The sequence below is a fragment of the Mastigoproctus giganteus genome, chromosome 9 (genome assembly GCF_048544385.1).
Source record: "Mastigoproctus giganteus isolate SK-2022 chromosome 9, ASM4854438v1, whole genome shotgun sequence".
In the NCBI taxonomy this organism is placed as follows: Eukaryota; Metazoa; Arthropoda; class Arachnida; order Uropygi; family Thelyphonidae; genus Mastigoproctus; species Mastigoproctus giganteus.
Window position 1 is genome coordinate 42,499,937 of NC_143583.1, and position 22,589 is coordinate 42,522,525.

General features: G+C 39.4%; 1 protein-coding gene across 4 annotated transcripts in view; it reads right to left on the bottom strand.

Annotated features, from left to right (window-relative positions):
• Positions 1-22,589, bottom strand: part of rdx (BTB/POZ and MATH domain-containing protein rdx) — a 236,549-nt gene that overhangs the window by 184,958 nt on the left and 29,002 nt on the right. The window contains exon 1 of one of the 4 annotated variants that reach the window (XM_090381572.1): positions 401-656. The exons of 1 other annotated variant lie outside the window; for it this stretch is intronic. The gene's annotated coding sequence lies outside the window, so the exon portion shown is untranslated. Of the gene's footprint in view, positions 1-131; positions 151-205; positions 657-22,589 lie in introns of those variants that run through there. 2 more of the 4 variants (XM_090381570.1, XM_090381576.1) reach the window with 2 other exon arrangements.

Sequence of the window (22,589 nt, forward strand, 5' to 3'; positions counted from 1 at the left end):
AAAAAAAAAAAATATATATATATATATATATAGAGAGAGAGAGAGAGAGATAGATAGATAAAAATACATTTCATTTACGAGCAGGAAATATTTAAAAATCAATATATCTCTGATATAATAAATGGACTAACTCATATTCTGCGTCACTGTTGTAAATTATCCTTGTAATATTTTCAAATCTTTTGACTGTAACTAAAGAGCTTACCACACAAACATCATTCTTGAAACAGATAGAGATAGAAGAGTAGATAATTCCGTACGCATTACACAAATCTCAGTACTTGACATTCATCTATTAGCTCTTTTATTTCCTGTTAGTATTATATAATGCAATAATGAACATTATAGTGGCATTTTTAACTCAGTGCGCAAAGTATTTACCGAAATGACAAGTAATCACCTGCACAGGATCCACACTTTCGCAACAACTTGGTTCCGTCATATAACCGAAAACGACTCCAGAGTCAGAAATAGCGGACTAGATCACAATTATTCTCCAAAATCTGTAGCAGGAAGATGCGTCAAGAATGCAATAAGCCTTTGTAAGGTGTGCATTTCTGATTAAATAACATATCACAACAATAAAGCTGCTTGACTAGCAGACACTGCCATACCTTCTCTGTACAACAGACCGGATACAACTACGTCCTTGTGTCTACGATATACCTCTACCACTACACTTCACAGTCGCTTGTCCTACCAGCAAGTAACCTTGATTGTGATTGGCTGCTCTCTCTCCGCTTCAGCCAATGCATATTACCTTGAACAAACGTACGTTAACGCAATGGCCCAACGATCCCGCAGTTGCGTAGTCAAGAATGATATATCTGAGGACCTCAAAAAACACGCACATGGCATTATAGTATATGTCCTCTTGCCCTACCTGTACTACTCAGGTATGACCGACAACCAGATCGTGCTCTTTCATTCATTCACAATGATTGTCTTAAAAAAGTATTGCTTCATTTATATTGCTGCAAAAATGTTAAAAGAAATCCTTGTATATACATCTTTCTCTGATCGTAACTTGATAATAATAAAACACTGATAGTATGTCTGGAATAAATTAGTTAATTGAAAAAAAAAACCGCGCTTCGTTATATTTCTAGACTTCTTTGGGAAAGGAAAACGCAAACTAAAAGAACAATTCAAAAGAGGCCACACTGTACAACAGCTATCTAAGGTAAATGAATTACGCCAGTGGAAAAGTTGCCGATTGTGATAATCATACTCCCGTTAGAATTGAAGTGTAAAACTGATAAGAGAAGCGCAATTAAAAGTCGTTTTTTTTTTATGAAAACCCCAAACACGAAAAGGTATCAAACCTATAGTACTTGGTTCCTGTGCATGGGTTGAAGAAGTATGGGGGAAGGGGGATGCCGGAAACGTTAAGGAAAATAAGAAGTATTAAACAGCCAAACACTCGGAACATATCTGCAAAAAAGAACGTTATGTAATTAAAAAATAATTACATCTTCTCTTAAGAAATTTTCACATAAAAATACAAGACTAATTGACTATACAACGGGCATGTAGTATGTTTGAAGTACGGTACGTGCCAATCAACACACCAAATATGTGGAAGAATCTGTCCAAACTTCCATCACGTTTGTTTTATGTATTTGATTTTTAGGAGCATTAGCAACTAAGGCCATATTGCTCCGGGATATGCGGTGGTCATTCCCTGCCCTTTCCGCATCCTCTGTATTTGGTGGTGACGGGTTCGAACCCCGGTCTAATCAAGAAGCGTGTGCTACGCACTGCTGCTCCTTCCCACCTGGCTACGGAGGCGCCCTTCCATCACGTAATAGAAGACATGCCAGTTTGTTTCCCATCAGCTGTAAGTTGTGAAACATGACCTGCCTGGATCACGTTTCCATTCAACTCGATTGAGGTATTTAAAGCCCTTCTATTGATTGAGAAATTATAGTCTACATGATCTGTCACTCTTTCGGATACACCCTCATCAAGATCTAACAAACAAATATTACACCAAGAAAAGTCGAGGTCCTCACGCACAGAAGACTGGTACTGTTTAGAATCGTACAGTATCTACATCAAGCGAAGCCACTTGCACAGGAAAGTCTTACCCCCTATTGCCCTCGCGGGAGTGGCATGGAGGATAAAATCGCCGTCATCTGACGACCAGGAGGAAAAGGCCTGGGTTCAAATCTCATCAAAGACGCAAGGTATTTTGCTTTTATGAAAATTCTTCCAAAATGTGGCTATAAATTGCCGGTGTCAGGTGAGGGTTGCATGGTTTTATCTCCCAGAAACTCGGAGCGCTACCTATTGCACAATGCATGGGTAGCACTATTTCAGGATACCCTGAAACACTTTTTGGAATCCAAACCAAGACGTGTATGGGGTTATATTACGAACAAAAGGTAATATTTGGCAACGCCAACCTAATACCCTATGAGATATTAGGTTGGTGTTGCTAATGCCAAGCCAACTCAATGTATATTATGTTCAAACGTAACATAAACCTGCTGACATGTAAGATTTTTAGTATCATAGTGGGAATATAAATTTAGCGTTTAAAGCTTAAATCGCGCATACGGTAATGTAAAAAATAATATATATTTCATATCGTACTATAGTATGTAACGTACACTCCCCTGGATAGCTGTAAAGTGAAGGGATACTTTTAATTTCTTGGAAATAAAAACTGATATTAATAATAACCATTTTCTGTTACAGCTAACACCCTTCCAAAAAAAATTATATGGAATCCTTTTCCACTGAACCTTATAGACTTGTATAACTTGTATGAGCCACACAAGTTAGCTATTCTTGTCACGGCACGCAGACGAGAACAACTCATCTACGTGGCCGAGCTGACAACCAACACCATCCAAAGTTCATATTATCATGAAATGGAAGGGTAGTACGACAATCTCTTCAGATATCCCTGCAAAACATCAACCAGGACTTAGGTATCAACAAGTGTTTGAGGTGTGTACAAACACATTAAGTAAGGAGCCCCAAAGACTGCTTCGTTTTTCATGGGAGAGCAGCGATGTGAAAGTCAAATATTACAAACCGCAATCAGCAGTCTCGCCTTAATAGTGCAAAGAATGAAATCAACGAATGTCGAATTGGTCCATAAAAGCAATGCAAATTTTCTGTGGAGTGACAAAACTCGCTACATCCTATTCAGGTCAAACGGATGGATGTGGTGGATGCTTGAAGAACATCTACTGCCAGATCGAAAGTGTGCATTGTGCGAGCGAAGAAGTTAGGAGGTGGTGGTAGTAGTGTTATGGTGTGGGACTGTTTCTAATCGTATGGCCTAGCACCATTGGTGGTTGTGCGGGAACCATAAACCGACGCCTACCTAAAATTTTGGACATTTCTGTGGTACAGAGCCACAGAGAAATGTAAAATTCTTGTAACCGTAACATGTTTACAAGATACCTTAATTGAATCATACTTTTTTTTTTTTTTTAATAAGGCAATTTTCTGAAGTTGAATTGAAAGCAGCAAGAAAAGAAAGATTTCAGCTCTTTTGGCATCTCAAATGAAAACATCTTGAAATACAATTTAAGCATTTATACTTCAATATCTATTTGCAGCTAAGAAACATTCTATACCTCTCGATACATAGCTGCACTTATGGAATATTAAATTCCAAAAAGAACCAAAATTTTAAATCTTTCATCATTAATAGCCGACCAAATTAGGCCTACCTACAAAAGGGTTATGAGTTAACAAAGTAGCTCCCCCCAACAAAAAAACAAAACAAAAAAAAAACTGGATATGAGGCATTGTACAGAATGTCTGCGATCCGAGTGAAGCTATCACTTCCTAGTGAATATGTTCATAATTCATTTTGACTAAATCAACAATTAATCTTTTCGATATTAAATTAATATTACGCAGAGGAAAAGATATACAACTGGCATTGTAAATTAGGTTATTATAAGCAGCGATATCAACTGAATCAATAATGTAGTGAACAAAAGTTATTTTTATTACTTCGGGTATACGTGATCACTTCCAAACGTTTTTTTTTTGTCTACTATTCCTTGAATCTTTTGACAGAAAAATTGAACAAAGTGATATAAATAAAAAAGCATGTCATCTAGACGGGAATTTACTGATGAAATAAACTAAATACAACCTTATTTGTGACATTTATATTACTCATGTCTTTAATCTGATAATAGAATACTTTTGGAAATTTGATTTGACAGATATTTGAGAATGCGTGCTGATAAACGTTAGGAGTTAACACTAAAGTTAAGTTTCCTATTGGCTCGTGTTTTTTTTTTATTCATATGCAAGGCAACTTTATCAGCTACAAGGGCATCCCCAAACACACCCAGCCCTGGACAAGTCTGCTGGACGAAAAACCCGGAAACTTGGGTTTTTCGTCCAGCAAAACACGCGTGATTTCCGATCATGTAGTAGCAACAGTAGTAGTAGTAATAGTGGCATGTGATGCAAGAAAGCAAGCGTATGAGCTTATGCAGCATCATCCAAAAAAAAATAATAAATAAATAATTCACAAAAAACCATTTCCCTCTAAATGTTTGTCCAGTTCCTCCTTAAATTTATTTAACCTATCAACTTCCACAACGACAGATGGAAGTTTGTTCCAGCAATTAACCACCCGCTGGCTAAAGGCAAATTTCCGCACATCTATTCTCCATCTGTCTTTCCTCAATTTGAATTTATTCCCCCTTAGGTTCGTAATCTGAACAAGTGGAAGAATCCCATCAGAATTCAGCGTGCTCAACCCATTCAAGGCATTATACACCTCAATCAGATCACCTCGCAGGTGCCTAGTCTCCAAACGCTGCAATTTACAGAACTTAAGCCTCTCTTGGTAAGAGGATCCCTTCATTCCCCTCACCAATCTTGTTGTCCTTCTCTGTACACGCTCAAGCAAATCTACATCCTTCCTAAAATGAGGCCTCCAGACCTGTACGCAGTACTTAAGGCGTGGCTTGACCATTGCCTTATACAGAGGGCCAATCACCTTTTTCCTGCTAGCAAAATTCCTGTACATCATTGACAAAACCCCATGACCTGCCCTGGCAGCCTGTCTGCATTGCTCAGAAAACTTCATATCTGACTGCACAATTACTCCCAGGTCTTTTTCATTTTCTGCCACCTTAAGTGTAGTACCACACAGTTGGTACGTTCCTCTGGGGTTACTTCTACCCACATGCAGTACTTTGCATTTGTCAATGTTAAACTTCAGTTGCCACTTCTCAACCCATCTTCCCAAATTTTCTAGATCATGTTGCAGTAGCACACTATCATTAACAGCCCTGCCCTTCGACACTAAGCCTGATATACCTTCATCAATATCATTGATAAATATACAAAACAACAGTGGACCCAAACCGAAAGTTTCTATTTTATTGCTTTTATTATATAAAATAAAAATTAATTTTCTGTTTATACTCCGGGACGACCACACGGTCAGAGGAGTTCAGAAGATAGAGATAATACAAGAGACAATACCGTATTCAGCAGTCATGGGCTTGAATCCGGGTCACTCAAGGCACGTGTACTTATGCACTCGCGCGCCTGACCACTAGGCTACGGCGCTTATTTTAATAAAGTTTAATTTAAACAGTTTGTCGGTCGTTACTAGAAATTATATAGCGGACAAAATCGACCAGAGAACACACGCAAATTTATGGACATAATATATAATATATTTATGTGCCCATGTCCAAATTTATGGACATGGGCACATAAGTTAGTTTTCTGGGTGAGTCTAATACGACAGCTTTCTTTCTTTCTTTCTCCCCCCCCCCCCAACTACAAACCATCCTCTTCACAATGGGTGCAAAAGGCACGGGTTCGAATCTAGTGAATGACGCGAAACTTTTATGGGCTTTTTTTTTTTTTTTTTTTTTTCACTCCGTGAGTGAGTAGTCGGTCTCAGGCATGGATAGGAAAATTTCCCCACCCCCCAGAAAACTCGGGATTTTTGCCTAGCAAAGCAAGCAAATCGACTAAAGTATAAACGCAATTTATGAACATATTACAAATAGGCAGATGAGTTAGTTCTGAGGTGATTCTGATGTGATAGTTAGTTTTTTTTTTTTTTTTTAATTCAACTATATACATTGTCCCAGCATCTTATTTTCAAAAGAAGTTTGGTCTATAGCTCAAGATTTTTCCTCATCACTTATCTGTCACATGCACTTCCAAATTTTAACTTGCCACTTTTCTCATGAAATCATCAATAGTTATTTTATCACCATGGGAATTTAATGGCAATGGGAATTTAATTTCAGCCTTCCTCCTCGATTTTTGTTTCCCACCGTCCTCCAAACAATATTCCAAAATCCCTTAACACAGAGCCGCAGATACAGACACACTACCCATGATGTACTAAATTTAAATTAAATTTAGTACATCACGGGTCTTGCTTGCTGACTGTCTACACTGCTAGGAGAATTTCATGTCTGACTGTATCATAATCCCCTTTCTTCCTTACTGTTTTTAGTTCAACCTCACCAGTTGTAAAAACTACTTTGGGGTTGCTATTACCCAAGAGTAACTTGCATTTTGGTTCAATAAAACATAGCTGCCACTTTTCTAACCATCCAGAAGTCTACTATCTAAAGTTGTCCCAAAGAAGCCCTGCTTGGTGCTGATTATTAACTACTCTACTGACCTTGAACGTCATTTGCAAATTTTAGTTAGCTCTTTTGGCAGCGTCAAAAAGATTTGCTGGAATTCAAATAAACAATGCCGAAATTATTTCCTACCTCCAGCTCATCAGCGACTCTGACAAAAATAGCTAGCCAAGTTGCTGAAACATGATTTTTCCCTTTACAAAGCCATGCTTTCTTTCAAAATTTCCATTTAGATCCAAATGATCCTTTAATGCACTTTTGATTATTGCCTCCATAATTCTCTATGGAAGTCAGTAATTACCAATGAAGTCGGCCTGACCATTCGGTAGCTACCAACTTCACTCCTAGAACTGACCATGTATTGATGATACATCAGCATCTCTCCAATCCAAGGGAATCTCTCTTGAATCCAGTGATGCCCCCATAATTAAACAATGTAGAGATTGTTCAGTGCACTCTCTTTCCACCACCCTGAAAATTACGAAGTATAGGCCATAAACTCCAGGAGCCTTACTCGATTTCAGGCTCAAATTTTTATAATAAATAATCTTCTGAAGCTTAAATATTGCTAATCTCACGCTTTACGGTCGTTCACATCACTCATCACAGGTTCTACTCAACATGAAAGGTCTTACTTCTAAAAATATCGATGCAAAGTGCCTAGATTCGTCGGCACCATCAGCTGGATTACCAAAACTTCTCCGCGCCCATCACACATGGGTATAATCTAATTCGTTCTTCTCTTTGTTGTATTCATATATGTACACTAATCAAGCTTTGCATTAGCAACACCCCACCCCTTGTCAGAATGGACTGTTCTATGGCGCTGGAGGAGACGGCTCAAGGTCGGGAAAGGCTGATAAAAGATGGATTTCGGGTGTCTGCGAGGAAGAATAACTTAATTGTCGAAATCTCACTTCGAACGTGGAATGATTGTGGAGGAACAATGTGCAGGTACCAGTTATCGACTTATCTTTGGACTCGACACCTACTGGACTGACCACAAGCCCGGATGAGGGACCTATTGGACTGACTATCTCCGGACGTGTTTTCTTATTTCAGGAATTCGAGAGTTTAGTGTCAAACATCATTAACTACAAAATTGCAATTTTTTTTTTTTTTTTAGATAACTTTAGTTTTACATTATACAAATAACAATTCATATCATGTCATAGAATTGTATTTCTCTAGTACTTGACAAGTTAGCTTGGGCTGTAAATACACTTCCGGTAAACTAAGAAAATGTCAAATGACCTTTTCTAGGTTAATTACAAAAACGTTGAGTACAAAATGATTTTTTAGTTAATATTATTTGACACTAAACCCTCAAATTGACAACCACAAACCTTTGCTGACCCTGTTTCCCAGTGTGGGGTGTTGCTAACCCAACCTGGGTAGGATCCGTGGCTTAAATCCACACCAACGCCAAAGGCGATCACACCTAGCACCCCTGCTGTGTGGCTTTTCTTCCCCTTCCCCCCTGGTGGAGTTCATGTTTCACCTTTAACTAGGAGGGGCTACCTTCATCTACATCTGCTCACTTTTATTCACCCCTTGTTTTCTAAAAAAAAAAAAGTCTATACTCCCCATACTCTACCTCGTTTTTTTTTTTTTTTTGTTTTTTTTTTTAACTTTGTCTCCGTCCAGTAAGTTCAGACGACCCTGGCGCAAACCAGCCAAGAATAATGGGCAGCCTAGCTTACCTCCTAGCGGTTTCACAAGGAGCCCTGCGGCCAAAAGCCAGAACACAACAGAAACAAACATCACTTTACATATACAAAGCACAACTTTTCTGGCTTTTAGTGTCACTAAATCTTCACAGCAGTATTTATAGCAAAAATGTGGGCACCCACTGGTGGCACCTGTCCCCCTAAAAACTATGTACAGGTACCAGTATCTCGATAAAGGCAACATGATTTAAAAAAAAAACTTTATTAGGGCCACCTAAGAGCAATCTAAGATGCCCAAGTATATTATGTCCATAAATTGCGTGTTAGCTGGTCAACTTGCCTGTTTTGTTGGATGGAAAAACCTTGCCATTGACGCCTGAGACCAGTTAACTCAGTCATTCAATGAAAGAGCCCATAAAAGTTCCTCGTGTTATTGGCGGAAACAACATGGTAAAGTGCTTCCATTTCGTGATGTCGAATAACTAGCCAAAGGTAAGAAGTGTGGTAGACACCTGTGATGAGCACTGTCTCCTAACATATCAGCAACCCAGCAGAGTGGCCCAACTGAGCCACTCTGCAGGGATACAACATAGGACTAGCAAGATCAATATCCACATGGGCTATACGCCGGACATTAGCCAGTATAGGTTAAGGCAGAAGACGGCAGTCACAAGGTACCCATGCACACAGCAAGATGCCAAACTGCATTGCGCGAGCACATCAACACCAGCCACCCAACATGTGAAAAATCTGTCGTCCGGGATAAATCCCATTTCCAACTATCATGCTGATAGGCGTATCGACATTTAGAGACAAAAATTCCGGGATGCACTGGCATTCGGTACGCTAGATGCAGTGATATTATGGATTGGGGACGGTTTTTGTGGTGGTGCTGGTAGCATTAGCATAGGCATATGATGCAAGAAAGCAAGCTTATACAGCATCAGCAAAAAAAAAAAAAAAAAATTTCCCATTTCCACCCAACCAATTGCTCTAAACGTTTGTCCAGTTCTTCCTTGAATTTATTTAAGCTATCAACTTTCACAACAACAGATGAAAGTTTGTTCCAGCAATCAACTACCAGCTGGATAAAGGTAAATTTCCACACATCCATTCTACAACTGTCTCTCCTCAATTGGAATTTATGTCACCTCAGATTCATAATCAAGTTCGTAATAGTAATAATGGTGAATGATGCAAGAAAGCAAGCTTATAATGCATCAGCCAAAAAAAAAAAAAAAAAAACCTGCACAGTTCACCCATCCATACACTCCAAGAATTTGTCAACGTACTTCCACAACAACAGATGGAACCCCGTTCCAACAATCAACCACCCACTAAATGAAGAGAAATTACTCCACATCTATCCTGCAACCATCCTTCCTCAACTTGAATTTGTGCCCCCTCATTCTTCCATTAGCCTCAGCAAATGGAAGAATGCCATTAACATTCACTTACTCAAACCATTCAAGGCTTTAAACACTTCAATCAGATCAACCCGCAAGTGCCTAGTCTCGAGACGCTGTAATTTTCAGAACTGAAGCCTTTCTAGGTAAAAGCACCTTTTCATTCCATTCACCAGTCTGGTTGCCCTTCTCTGCATCCGTTCCAACAGATCTACATCCTTCCTAAAGTGAGGCCCCCCCCAGACCTGTATACAATACTTAAGATGCAGCCTAACCATGCCTAGCCTTGTACAAAGGGATAATCACCTCCTTATCTCTGCTATCAAAGTTTCTGTATACCATTGGCAAAACCCTATAAGCTGTTCTGGCAATGTGTCTGCACTGCTCAGAGAATTTCATGTCTGGCTGCACAATTACTCCCAGGTCCTTCTCATTCTCCACTAATCAGTGTATTACCACACAGGTGATAGTTACTCTGGGGTCACTGCTACCCACATGCAGTACCTTGCATTTGTCAATGTTAAACTTCAACTGCCATTTCTCAGCCCATCAACTCAATTTTCCTAGATCTTGTTGCAATAGCTCACCTTGATGACTGTCATTAACCACCCTGCCAACCTTTGTATCATTAGCATTAGCATTAGCATTAGCATTAGTAGAGGCATTTGATGCAAGAAAGCAAGCTTATGCAGCATCAGCCAAAAAAAAAAAAAAAAAAAAAAAAAAAAGTAACATAAATAAATAAAAATAACCACTTCCACTTCACCCCTCTGTTCGTTCGAAATACCTGTCCAGCTGAGCCTTAAACTTATTTAGGCTATCAACTTCCACGACAAGGGATGGAAGTCTGTTCCACCCACCAACCACCCGCTGGCTAAAGGCAAATTTCCGCACATCTATCCTACATCTGTCTTTCCTCAATTTGAATTTATGCCCTCTCAGGTGATTTTTCTGAGCTAGAGGAAGAATCCCATCAGCATTGAGCATGCTCAAACCATTCAAGGCTTTGTACACCTCTATCAGATCACCCCGCTGGTGCCTAGTTTCCAGACACTGTAATTTGCAAAACTTAAGCCTTTCTTCGTAAGAGAACCCCTTTGTCCCATTCACCAATCTAGTTGCCCTTCTCTGTACTCGTTCCAGCAGCTCTACATCCTTCCTGAAATGAGGCCTCCAGGCCTGTATACAGTACTCTAGGTGTGGCCTGACCATTGCCTTATACAAGGGAATAATCACCTCCTTATCCCTGCTAGAAAAATTCCTATATATCATTGACAATACACCATGAGCTACTCTTGCAGCTCGTCTGCACTGCTCAGAGAACTTCATATCTGCCTGCACCACCACCCCCAGGTCCCTTTCATTCTCTACCACTGTCAGTGTAGTACCACAGAGTTGATACGTTGCTCTGGGGTTGCTGTTTCCCATATGTAGTACTTTACATTTGTCAATGTTAAACTTCATTTGCCACCTCGAAGCCCATCTGCTCAACCTTTCCAAATCCTGTTGCAGCAGCATAGTGTCAGTAGTGTCCTTGACAACCCTGCCAACCTTCGTATCGTCTGCAAACTTGGACATTAAGCCTGATATACCATCATCAATATCATTTATAAATACAGAAAACAATAAAGGCCCCAATACTGAACCCTGAGGGACTCCACTAATAACATTAGTCCACGATGAGCAGTGTCCATTGATTACCACTCTCTGTCTTCTCCCCCTCAACCACCCCTTTATCCATAGCAGCAACTTGCCTCCAATGCCACACTGCTCCAATTTGTGCAGCAGTCTTCCATGTGCAACAGTATCAAAAGCCTTTCTAAGATCCAAGTATATAATATCAAAGTTATTCCCTGCATCCAGTTCTTTTGTGACTGCATCATAGTATCCAATCAAATTGGTCAGGCAAGACTTCCCCTTAACAAAACCATGCTGTGTCCTAGCTATAACTGAAGTCTTGTCTAGATGATCCTGCAGTGCTTCTTTCACCAGTGCCTCCATTAATTTTCCGGGAACAGAAGTTAAACTCACAGGTCTATAATTACTTGTGTCAGCCTTTGATCCCCCTTTGTGAATTGGGGTCACATTTGCACATCTCCAGTCAATGGGTACCTCCCCTGAGTCCAAGGAAGCTCTCATAATTATGGCTAAGGGTTTGCTTACCTCCTTTGCTGCCTCCTTTAATATAACTGGATAGATCCCATCCACCCCAGGTGCCTTTCTTGTGTTTATCTTCAACAATTTCTCCTCCACTTTGCTCTCAGTTATTACAAGATTCTCTAGCTTACTGCTAGAGTTGAATACACCTCTGGCATTCCCCTCGCTGAATAACTCCTCATGTGTGAATGTCGATGCAAAATATTCATTTAGTTTGTTAGCTACCCGAGCAGGGTCATCAACAGTTGACCCATCGATCTCAAGTGGACCAATCTGATTCATCCCCTTCCTTCTAGAGTTTACATAAGTAAAGAACTCTTTGCTGTTTTTCTTCGCATCCCTTGCCAAGGATCTCTCGTAATCTGCCTTCGCCTGCCTAACCTCCTTTGTAACTTGGTTACAGATCAACTTGTATCTATCATAGGCGTCCGTGTCACGTGTTAATTTGTATGTATCCCATGCATTTTTCTTCTCTGCCATATGCCTCATTAGTTCATCTGACAACCATTTAGGCCTAAACCTTGAACAATATTTCTTAGTTGGTATGTAAAGCCTAGTAGCTTCCACGATAAGTTCTTTGAATGCTTCCCATTTTGAATTTGCTGTTGGCAATATCATCAGTTGATCCCACTGTATAGAATTTAAATACTGTCTCAGTCCATTGTAGTCGCCTTTACGAAAGCAATACCCCTTCCCTTTACCCCTAATGGTAGTTACCTCTTTGAGTAACTCCCACTTCAGCACACTGTGATCACTGCCACCAAGTGGTTCATTTATCTGCAGATTCTTAATGCATGAAGAATCACTACTGATAATCAAATCAAGAGTATTACTCCCTCTAGTTGCCTCCCGAACATGCTGATGTAGAAAACAATCATCCAATAAATCCACAAAAGCCTTGCTACTGTGTGAGTGACCAGCCCCCAAATTCCAGTCAATATCTGGGAAATTAAAATCCCCCATTATAAGACTCTCTGATTTACTGGCCCACTCTATTTCTCCGAACAGTTTCTTATTATACTCATCAGAGTCATTAGGCCTATAGCACACTCCTACTCTCAATTTTGATCTCCCAATGCTTATGTCACACCAAACTGACTCGACACTGCACTGTCCAGCGATGTCGACTGGCTTCACTTCCTTGGATTTTATGTGTTTTTTAACTAATAGCATAACCCCTCCTCCCTTCCTATCCTGTCTATCCTTTCTGTAGACATTGTACTCCCCAAATTCCAGTTCTGCATTTCTTATATCTGTGTGACACCACGTCTCTGAAATCCCCACAATATCTGCCTTTGATGTTTTGAGCAATACCTCAAATTCATCAAATTTATTTACTAAACTCCTAGCATTGGTGTACACACAAGTCTGCAAACTTAGACAGCAAGCTTGATATACCTTCATCAATATCACTGATAAATACTGAAAACAACAATGGGCCCAGCATTGAACTCTGGGGTACCCCACTAATAATATTAGTCCATGAAGAGCAGTGCCGATTGATAACCCCTCTGTCTTCCTCCACTCAACCATCCCTTTATCCATAGCAGTAAATTGCCTTAATGCCACATTCCTCCAGTTTGTACAATAGTCTTTTATGTGCAACAGTATCAAAAGCCTTCCTGAAATCTGAATATATGATGTCAAAATTATTTTTTGCATCCTGTTCCTTGGTCACCGTGTCATAATAACTTATCAGATTGGTTAGATAAAACAGCCCCCTTGACAAATCCATGCTGTGATTGCAGTATAATTGCATGCCTGTCAAGATGGTCCTGCATTACTTCTTTAACCAGTGATTCCATTACTTTCCCTGGAACAGATGTTAAGTTAATGTGTCTGCAATTATCGATGTCACCTTTTGATCCTCCTTTATGAATTGGGAATATATTCGCACACCTCCAGTCCATAGGGAACTCCCCTGAATCCAAGAATGCTTTCATAATTATGGTAAGACTTTGCTTACCTCCTTTGCAGCCTCCCTTAATATAACTGGACAGATTCCATCCACCTTAAATGCCTTTTTTTATGTCTATCTTCAATTTCTCAACAATTTCTCCTCCACTTTCCTTTCAGTTATCATAAAGTCATTTAGCTCCTTGTCAGAGTTTCATAAACTTCTGACATCCCCTTCCTTAAAGAATTGCTCATGTGTGAATGTAGATGGTGCTCTGGGTCCTCTGATCACTGTTAATCAATGGCTCAATGGGAACGCCTACATTTCTATAGTTGCTGTTCAAGTACACTCTTTCGTGATGACAGCATATTCGGACAAGTCCAGCATCTATCAATAAGACAACATGCAATGCCACAAGGCTCGATAGGTTGCTAACTGGTTTTAGGAACATGACAATGAATCCTCCATCCATCCCATGACCACCCAAACTCACCCAATCTTAACCCAGCTGAGCAAATATAGGACCTACTGGGAAAAGACATTCATGCTATGACCATCCACTTGATAATGTGCAGCCATTACTGGATACAGTGTACAACACATGGGTAGCACTGTCACAGGACACCCTGCAACACCTTGTGGAGTCCATGCTAAGATACAGGCTACATATTATGGGAAAAAGGTGGCCCCACAAGGTATTAAGTAGGTATTGCTAATGCAAAGCCAATTCAGTGTACATTAAAAATTCCTTCACATCGATCTTCACTCTCTAGGCCAACGATTTCTCATAATCTGCCTTTGCCTAACCTTTCTGTGGTACTGTCACAGATCAATTTGTGGCTGTTATAGGCTTCGGATAGTTTTTATCACTAACTTTTCCATGCCATCTTTTTCTGCTATATTAAACTGGCTAGTTCATTATTCATTCGTCTCATGCAGTATTTTCTTAATGTTATATAGCAGTCGAGGCTTTTTAACTCTAGCTTTAAATGTATACCATAATTTCATTGTATTAGCTCTATGAGCTATCTCCCTAGTTGATAGAGGGCATATAGCATTTTAAGCTGTCATAATATCCTTTCCTGAAATTAAGATCCAATTTCAACCTTTAACAACTGCTCTCTCTCTCTCTCTCTCTCTCTCTATCCATCAAACTGCATGATCATTGCCTGCTAATGGTTCCTGTACTGTCAGTCCTACAATGCCCATCTGGTTCATGTGTGATGTTCAGGTCTAGAACACTGTCCCTAGTACTTTCCCTAAAATGCTGATACAAATAATCTAATTGATTTAAAAATTTGTTCCCCATGGTGCATTCCCTTCCACTTGCCTCCAATCAATTAGGAACAAATTAAAATCTCCCATAATAAGATATTCACTTACTCATCCATTCCATTTTCATGAAGGCTCTCAGTTATAATCTTCAAAATCTTCTAGGTAGATTACTCCCACTCTCATTATACCTCTGCTTCCAACTAACCCACACCACATTCAACTCACTAGCAAGCATACCTTCTGATACTAGGAAAGCTTTTGTCACACTCAAGCTACTTTTGCTAAGAAGCATGATCCCACCATCCCCTCTATCTTCCCTATTCTTCCTAAACAATGTACATATCATATTGAAACTCATCATCCCCTACTTCTGGGTGGTGCCTTTGGCGCCTCCGTAGCCAGGTGGGAAGGAGCAGCAGTGCGTAGCACACGCTTCTTGATTAGACCGGGGTTCGAGCCCGTCACCACCAAATACGGAGGATGCGGAAAGGTCAGGGAATGACCACCGCATATCCCGGAGCAATATGGCCTTAGTTGCTAATGCTCCTAAAAACACAACAAACAACTGGGTGGTGCCACATTTATGTTACCCTATATTATACCAGCATTAATTGTCCTAACCAGGAATTCAGATTCATTCACTTTACTGACGACACTCCTAACATTACTGTAGATACAGTCAAGATTAAGAGTTCTTGTATAGTAAGCTATACATTACATAAATAGTTTTTGTATAGTAAACTACTACCTTGACATACCACGGATTTATTTAAGCTTGTTTCCCTAACATTAGCTTCATGCTCATTTGAAACATTGCTATCCTCAGAACATTTTGCCAATAATGGCTGTTGCAGCAAAAACAAACAAGTACTCTTATCAGTTTATCTGATCCATATGATTAGATAAATGCATATCCCCTCAACTAGCAGATTCTCTAAACCTTAACAAGTTCAAATGTGTTTCGAATGTGTCTTTGTTCAAATGTATCTTGTCTGTACAAAATTATATTATCGTTAGAATAAGAAACTAAACAAATGAAACATGTTTATATGAGAAACTTTTGTTAAGATTACACACTAAAAGGACTGATTAAACTATTTTAAACAAGCATTCTTACAAATTTTAATTGCATAAAACAGAAATAATCACTCTCTCCCCCCACTCCCGAAGATGGCTCTTTGCTGTAGACAAAACAATAATACCATACCATTTTATATACAGAGTTTCACATAAGAACACCCAACTATAACTTCACGTGTAGTATCTACAGCTACTGCTGCCACGTGTCTTTTTATAATGATAGAGCTTAACACTAGAGCATTCAAGAGATTGGTGTTCTTGGCTGTATAGGAACAGATCAGCATGGTGAGTATCTCAGACAAGGTTACCATCATCTAGTCTTCCCATATACAGCGTTGTGTGCAAGAAAGTGGATCAACTGTGGAAGAACCACCAGCCAGAGGTTTCATGAAGACCAGCCATATGTTGTCAAAAGGAGCAACTGGAGGATCCAATGTGCTGTCCAGCAGAACAAACATACCGTAGTGAGAACTGTGACATGTTTGTTGTATGAGGAACTCTTGTTAAACATAACTGGAAACTGACCATGAAATAAAACATGGGGGAGTGGTACATCCCATTTCAATGTGGACCATTAGTCAGACACTACAGCTGGACTATCACAGCCAGCAGCTAACCTGAGTACCCCTGCTGATGGCCCACCCTAAGCAAATGTTCCACTGAAGCATTTGGCACTGGAGCAGAACCACTGGGTAGCAGATAAGTTGAAACAGTGTGTCCAATGAATTGCATTTCCAACTGTGACATGCAGACAGATGGGTGTGAAATACACGAGGCTCTGTAACTCCACTGCATGAAGGCAATTGTACAGGCTGGCAGAACACCATAGTGATCTAGGGTATGTTAGGGATAGGAAACCCTGGGGCTCCCCTGGTACCGATTGGAGCCTTACTGCAGATTCATACAGGTGCATTTCTAACCACATACACCATTTATAGTGACTGTTTTCTCAGATAACCAAGACAGCTCTTTATATGACAAGGCTGCAAGTGCTGGACCAGTTCAATATTCTTGTCATCCCATAGCTAAAAAAAACAAAAAAAAAAAAAACATCAAATCTCAGTCAAACTGAATGCAAGTTGAATAACATGGAACAGGTTGTTTGACATTCAGATCCAGTACTACCGGGTACTCAGCAACTGTCATATGCATAGGGCAGTCTTTCTGCATGGACCCACCCAGCACATGAATGCTGGAGAACAGATGGTAAGGGACCTCAAAGAGTACATTTGTTATTTTTTGACCTTTACTCAGTATTACTGAAACAATGGATTTAAGTGGTGATTAGAATCTCATGGATTCTAAGTGCCAAAGGCCTATTAATGTATAAAGACAGTCCGGTGGATGTAATGTGGTCAGCAATGATTAGCATACCTGCAAACACCCTCATGGAGTCAACACTGCAACATATACAGGCCATGCCAAGTTAATTAGTGTAACTAAGTATCAAATAGATGTTCCTAATATAAACCTATCAGTGTATAAAGCTAGGTTATCTCTACAAAAAGAGTTTACATGCACAAAAGTGTCTTTCATCTGTACGATGGATTGGTGTCATTATCATATAGCACGGAGCACTGGAAAAAACCTCACCTAACACTGAATAACAACATCGAAGAGGAATAATGGCAAATGCCATTATTCCTTCTCTACACTGACTACACTTAAAGCAATACAGTTTGAAAACTATACAGTAAGTCTCTCTCTGTTATAATTATGTTCCTATAACTGCAACAAACCAATATGGCTAAACAACCTCCATATGTATTGACTTACATATGACATGTAAAAGAAAGATGTGTTCCAAAGGCAAAAAGTTATTTTATTTATGTGAGTAAAAATCACAAGTTATTTAAGATTGCATTTATAGTATTTATTAAAATATTACTAAGGATAAAAACAATTGATGGCTCAACCATCTCCTCATTCTGTGTACATCTCTCTCTCTCTCTCTCTCTCTCTCTCTCTCTCTCTCTCTCTCTCTCTCTCTCTCTCTCTCTCTCTCTCTCTCTCCCCACATAATTTGTGATCTTAGTTCATCAACTGTTCTTCTCCTTAGAATAAACTTCCTGTAAACATAAGCCATAAGCAAACAAACAGTCACTAGTTTATTTCTGCAAGGACTCAGATATTGTGGTTTCAGTTTTCTTAAAGAATGAATTAATTTTAGGCTAATTTGCTTTTCTTTCTCTTTATAACATTCTTTGTAACAGGAAATTGCACCTTCAATCTTCCTTGCCACAGCACTGCTTTAATTCCTCATTGCTCATTATTCAGAGGCAATTTTCATAGCTTCATCAATCATATAAAAGCACTTTGCATGTTTAGATTTTACTCATACGGGTTCTTAACCTGTATTACTTGTAAAAATTTCATTAATAATATGTATTAAAATGTTTGAAGATATTTTTAGAATTTTTAAATGATTCTTGAAAATATTTAAATAATTGAAAGCAACATTAAGCTTGCAATGATATTTTTAAGAATTTTGGAAATTCTCAATAAATACACAAAGACGTGATTTAACAGCAATATGACCCAATGTGAGCTATCACAGACCACAATGTGCAGAAGATAGATAATTGGTGATTAATTAAAGAAATTTGTCATCTTTTGTGGTACAATGGGAAAACCCTACTCCAATAAGTGCCAGCCCAAAGCATTTAGGTGCCCAGAGCAGAAAGACTTATGTACACATGTCCCTTCATAGGTAACAAAATGCACAAAGAATTTTAATTGAATTTATTTTTAAGCTTCAAAACTGTAATAACATAATGAACTGTAATTGAACAACATACTACTTTCAAGGCTATGTCATATCTTACCCATTATTTAGCTGATCAAGAATGCAATTATAAAAATATCATTAATATTACAATAACATACTCTAATACATACACAGAGGCAATCTCCAAGGTAGAATGCACTGGTCCCAAAGGAACTAGTTATTGTTGGTGACTACTGTCAGGGAGACAGGGCATATACTATGCAAGAAGGATAGGTGGGACAGGACCAGAGTATGTTTGCCAGGAGCAAAAGTTGATGACATTGTAGAGCAGATATCATCTTTTAAAGACACAAAAGGTGATATTGTTGTACACGTTGGAACTAATGACATTAAGAGTAAGATCTGCAGATTTATTCAACAAGTACAGGTCAATGTCAAAAAAAAGTTGCGAATTAGGGTTGAATCTGAAAGTGTCTACAATTCTGCCCAGACACGATGGGGGGAGCATATGATGAGAGCCTTGTCGATCGATTCGGCCCTGGAGAGATTGTGCAAGACTTAAGGGGTAGAATTTTTTTCAGCCTGGTCTGTGCCAGTTGACAGAAGACTGCTTCTACATGGATGGGGTACACTTAAATAGAAAGGGTGCAAGAATATTTACTGATGCTATCGAGGCAGTGTTAGGTGGGTCGGAAAACTGCTAGCTTGGGGGGGGGGGATACACAGACTAAAAAGGTTAACAGTGGCTGCAGGCAGAAGCAAAAGTGATTCCTGCACTGCTTCTATTAGAATGAGCAGCAACCTGGAAAACAAGGCAATGGAGATTTCCAAGACTGCTGAGAGTCATAGTGGAACAAATAAATACACGTATAGTTAATAAATTTGATGAGCTTGAAGTGCTAGTCAAGAGATCAAAGCAGATATTGTTGGGATATCAGAGATGTGGTGTCACACAGACATAAGCAGTGCAGAATTGGAATTTGGGGAGAACAATGTGTACAGAAAGGATAGACAGGACAGGAAGGGAAGTTATGCTGTTAATTAAGAAACACACAAAATCTAAGGAAGTTAGATTTTGTGTGTTTGTTGGTGGACAATGCAATGTTGAGTCTGTTTAGTGTGACATAAGCACTCAGAAAGGAAAATTGAGAGTAGGTGTGTGTTATAGGTCTAATGAATCTGATGGGCAATTGTACAGGGAAATAGAGTGGGCCAGTAAATCAGAATGTCTTATAATGGGGGATTTTAACTTTCCAGATATTGAGAGGAACTTTTGGGTTGGTCACTTTCACACCAGCAAGACTTTTTTGGATTTATTGGATGACTGTTTTCTACAGCAACACATTTGAGAAACAACCAGAAGGAGTAATACTCTGGATCTGATTATCAGCAGATCAAAAGTATTACTCCTGATCTATATATGGGTTGACTACAGATTATTCATGCATTAAGAATTTGCAGATAAAAGAACCACTGGGTGACAGTGATCACAATGTACTCATGTGGGAATTACTAAACGATGTAACTACCATCAAGGCTAAAGGGAAGGGCTATTGCTTTCGTAAAGGTGACTACAGGAGTCTCAGATAGTTTTTAAATTCTGTACAGTGGGATCAACTGATGATGTTACCAACGTTGAATTCTAAATGGGACTTAATTCAGGCCTTCAGTGACATAATTTTGGAGGCTACTAGGCTTTTCATTCCAACTAAGAAATACTGTTCAAGGTTTAGGCCTAAATGGATGTCAGATGAACTAATGAGGCTCATGGCAGAGAAGAAAAATATATGGGATGCATATAAAATATCAGGCGACACAGAAGCCTATGAAAGATTTAAACTAGTCTGTAATCAAGTCACAAAGGAGGTTAGGCAGGCGAAGGAAGATTATGAGAAATCTTTGGCAATGGATGAAAAGAAAAATAGCAAAGAGTTCTTTACTTATGTAAACTCTAGAAGGAAAGGAATGAATCAGATTGGACCACTTAACATAGATGGGTTGACTATTGATGACATGCTAGGGTGGCTGATAAACTGAATGAGTATTTTGCATCTACATTCACACACAAGGAGTTATTCAATGAGGGGAGAGCCAGACGTTTATCAAACCCTGACAGGGAGCTAAGTGATTTTGTAATAGCAAAGTGTAATAGCAAACTGAGAGCAAAGTGGAGGAGAAATTATTGAAGTTAAACATAAAAAAGGCACCTGGGGAGGATGGGATCTATCCAGTTATATTAAAGGAGGCAACAGAGGAAGGAAGCAAACCCTTAGGCATAATTATGAGAGTTTTCTTGGACTCAGGGGAGGTCCCCATGGACTGGATGGACACCATCCAGTCCATGGGGACCCTCTTTGTGAATTGGTGTCCATGGGGACACCAATTCACAAAGGGGGGTTCAAAAGGCAACAAAAGTAACTATAGACCTGTTAGTTTAACTTATGTTCCGGGAAAAATAATGGAATCACTGGTTAAAGAAGCATTGCAGGATAATCTAGACAAGACTGCAGTAATAGTTAAGACACAGCATGGGTTTGTTAAAGGGAGGTCTTGTCTGACCAATTTGATTGGATACTATGATGTAGTCACAAAGGAACTGAATGCCAAAAATAATTTTGATATCATATACTTGGATTTCATTGTTTGTTGTTTGGTTTTTAGGAGCATTAGCAACTAAGGCCATATTGCTCCAGAGATATGCGGTAGTCATTCCCTGACCTTTCTGCATCCTCCGTATTTGGTGGTCACGGGCTCGAACCCCGGTCTAATCAAGAAGCGTGTGCTATGCAGTGCCACTCCTGCCCACCTGGCTACGGAGGCACCTATTTGGATTTCAGGAAAGCTTTTGATACTGTTGCACATGGAAGATTGCTGTACAAATTGGAGAGGTATGGCATTAAGGGTAAATTGCTACAATGGATAAAGGGATGGTTGAGTTGGAGATGGCAGAGAGTGGTAATCAATGGACACAGCTCTTCACGGACAGATCTAATAGTGGAGTTCCCCAGGGTTCGGTGTTGGGTCCATTGTTGTTTTGTATATTTATCAATGATTGATGAAGGTATATCAGGTTTAATGTCCAAGTTTGCAGATGATACAAAGGTGTAAATGATATATATTAATTTTGCTACCAGGGACAGAGATGTGATTATCCGTTATACAAGGCAATGGTCAGGCCACACCTAGAGTACTATGTACAGGTCTGGAGGCTTCATTTTACAAAGGATTTAGAGTAGCTAGAACGAGTACAAAGAAGGGCAACAAGATTGGTGAGGGGAACAAAGGGATGCTCTTACCAAGAAAGGCTTAAGTTCTGCAAATAGCAGTGCCTGGAGAGAGTAGGCACCTGCGATGTGATCTGATTGAGGTGTATAAGGCATTGAATGGATTGAGCAAGCTGAATGCTGATCGGATTCTTCCTCTTGCTCAGATTAAGAACCTGAGGGGGCACAGATTCAAATTGAGGAAAGACAGTTGTAGAATAGCTGTGCACCAATCAACTATCTGCTTTAGCCAGCAGATAGTTGATTGGTGGAACAGACTTCCATCTTTTGTTGTGGAAGTTGACAGCCTAAATATATTTAAGTCTGAGATGGACAGGCATTTGGAACAAATGGAAGAGTGAAATGACACGGGAGGGTTTGGCTGATGCTGCATAAGCTTGGTTTTTTGCATCGCATGCCTCTACTAATGCAATCTAATTATTTTCAAGATAATACAATACACACATTTCGATACACTTACTAAAAATAACAATTATTATAATTA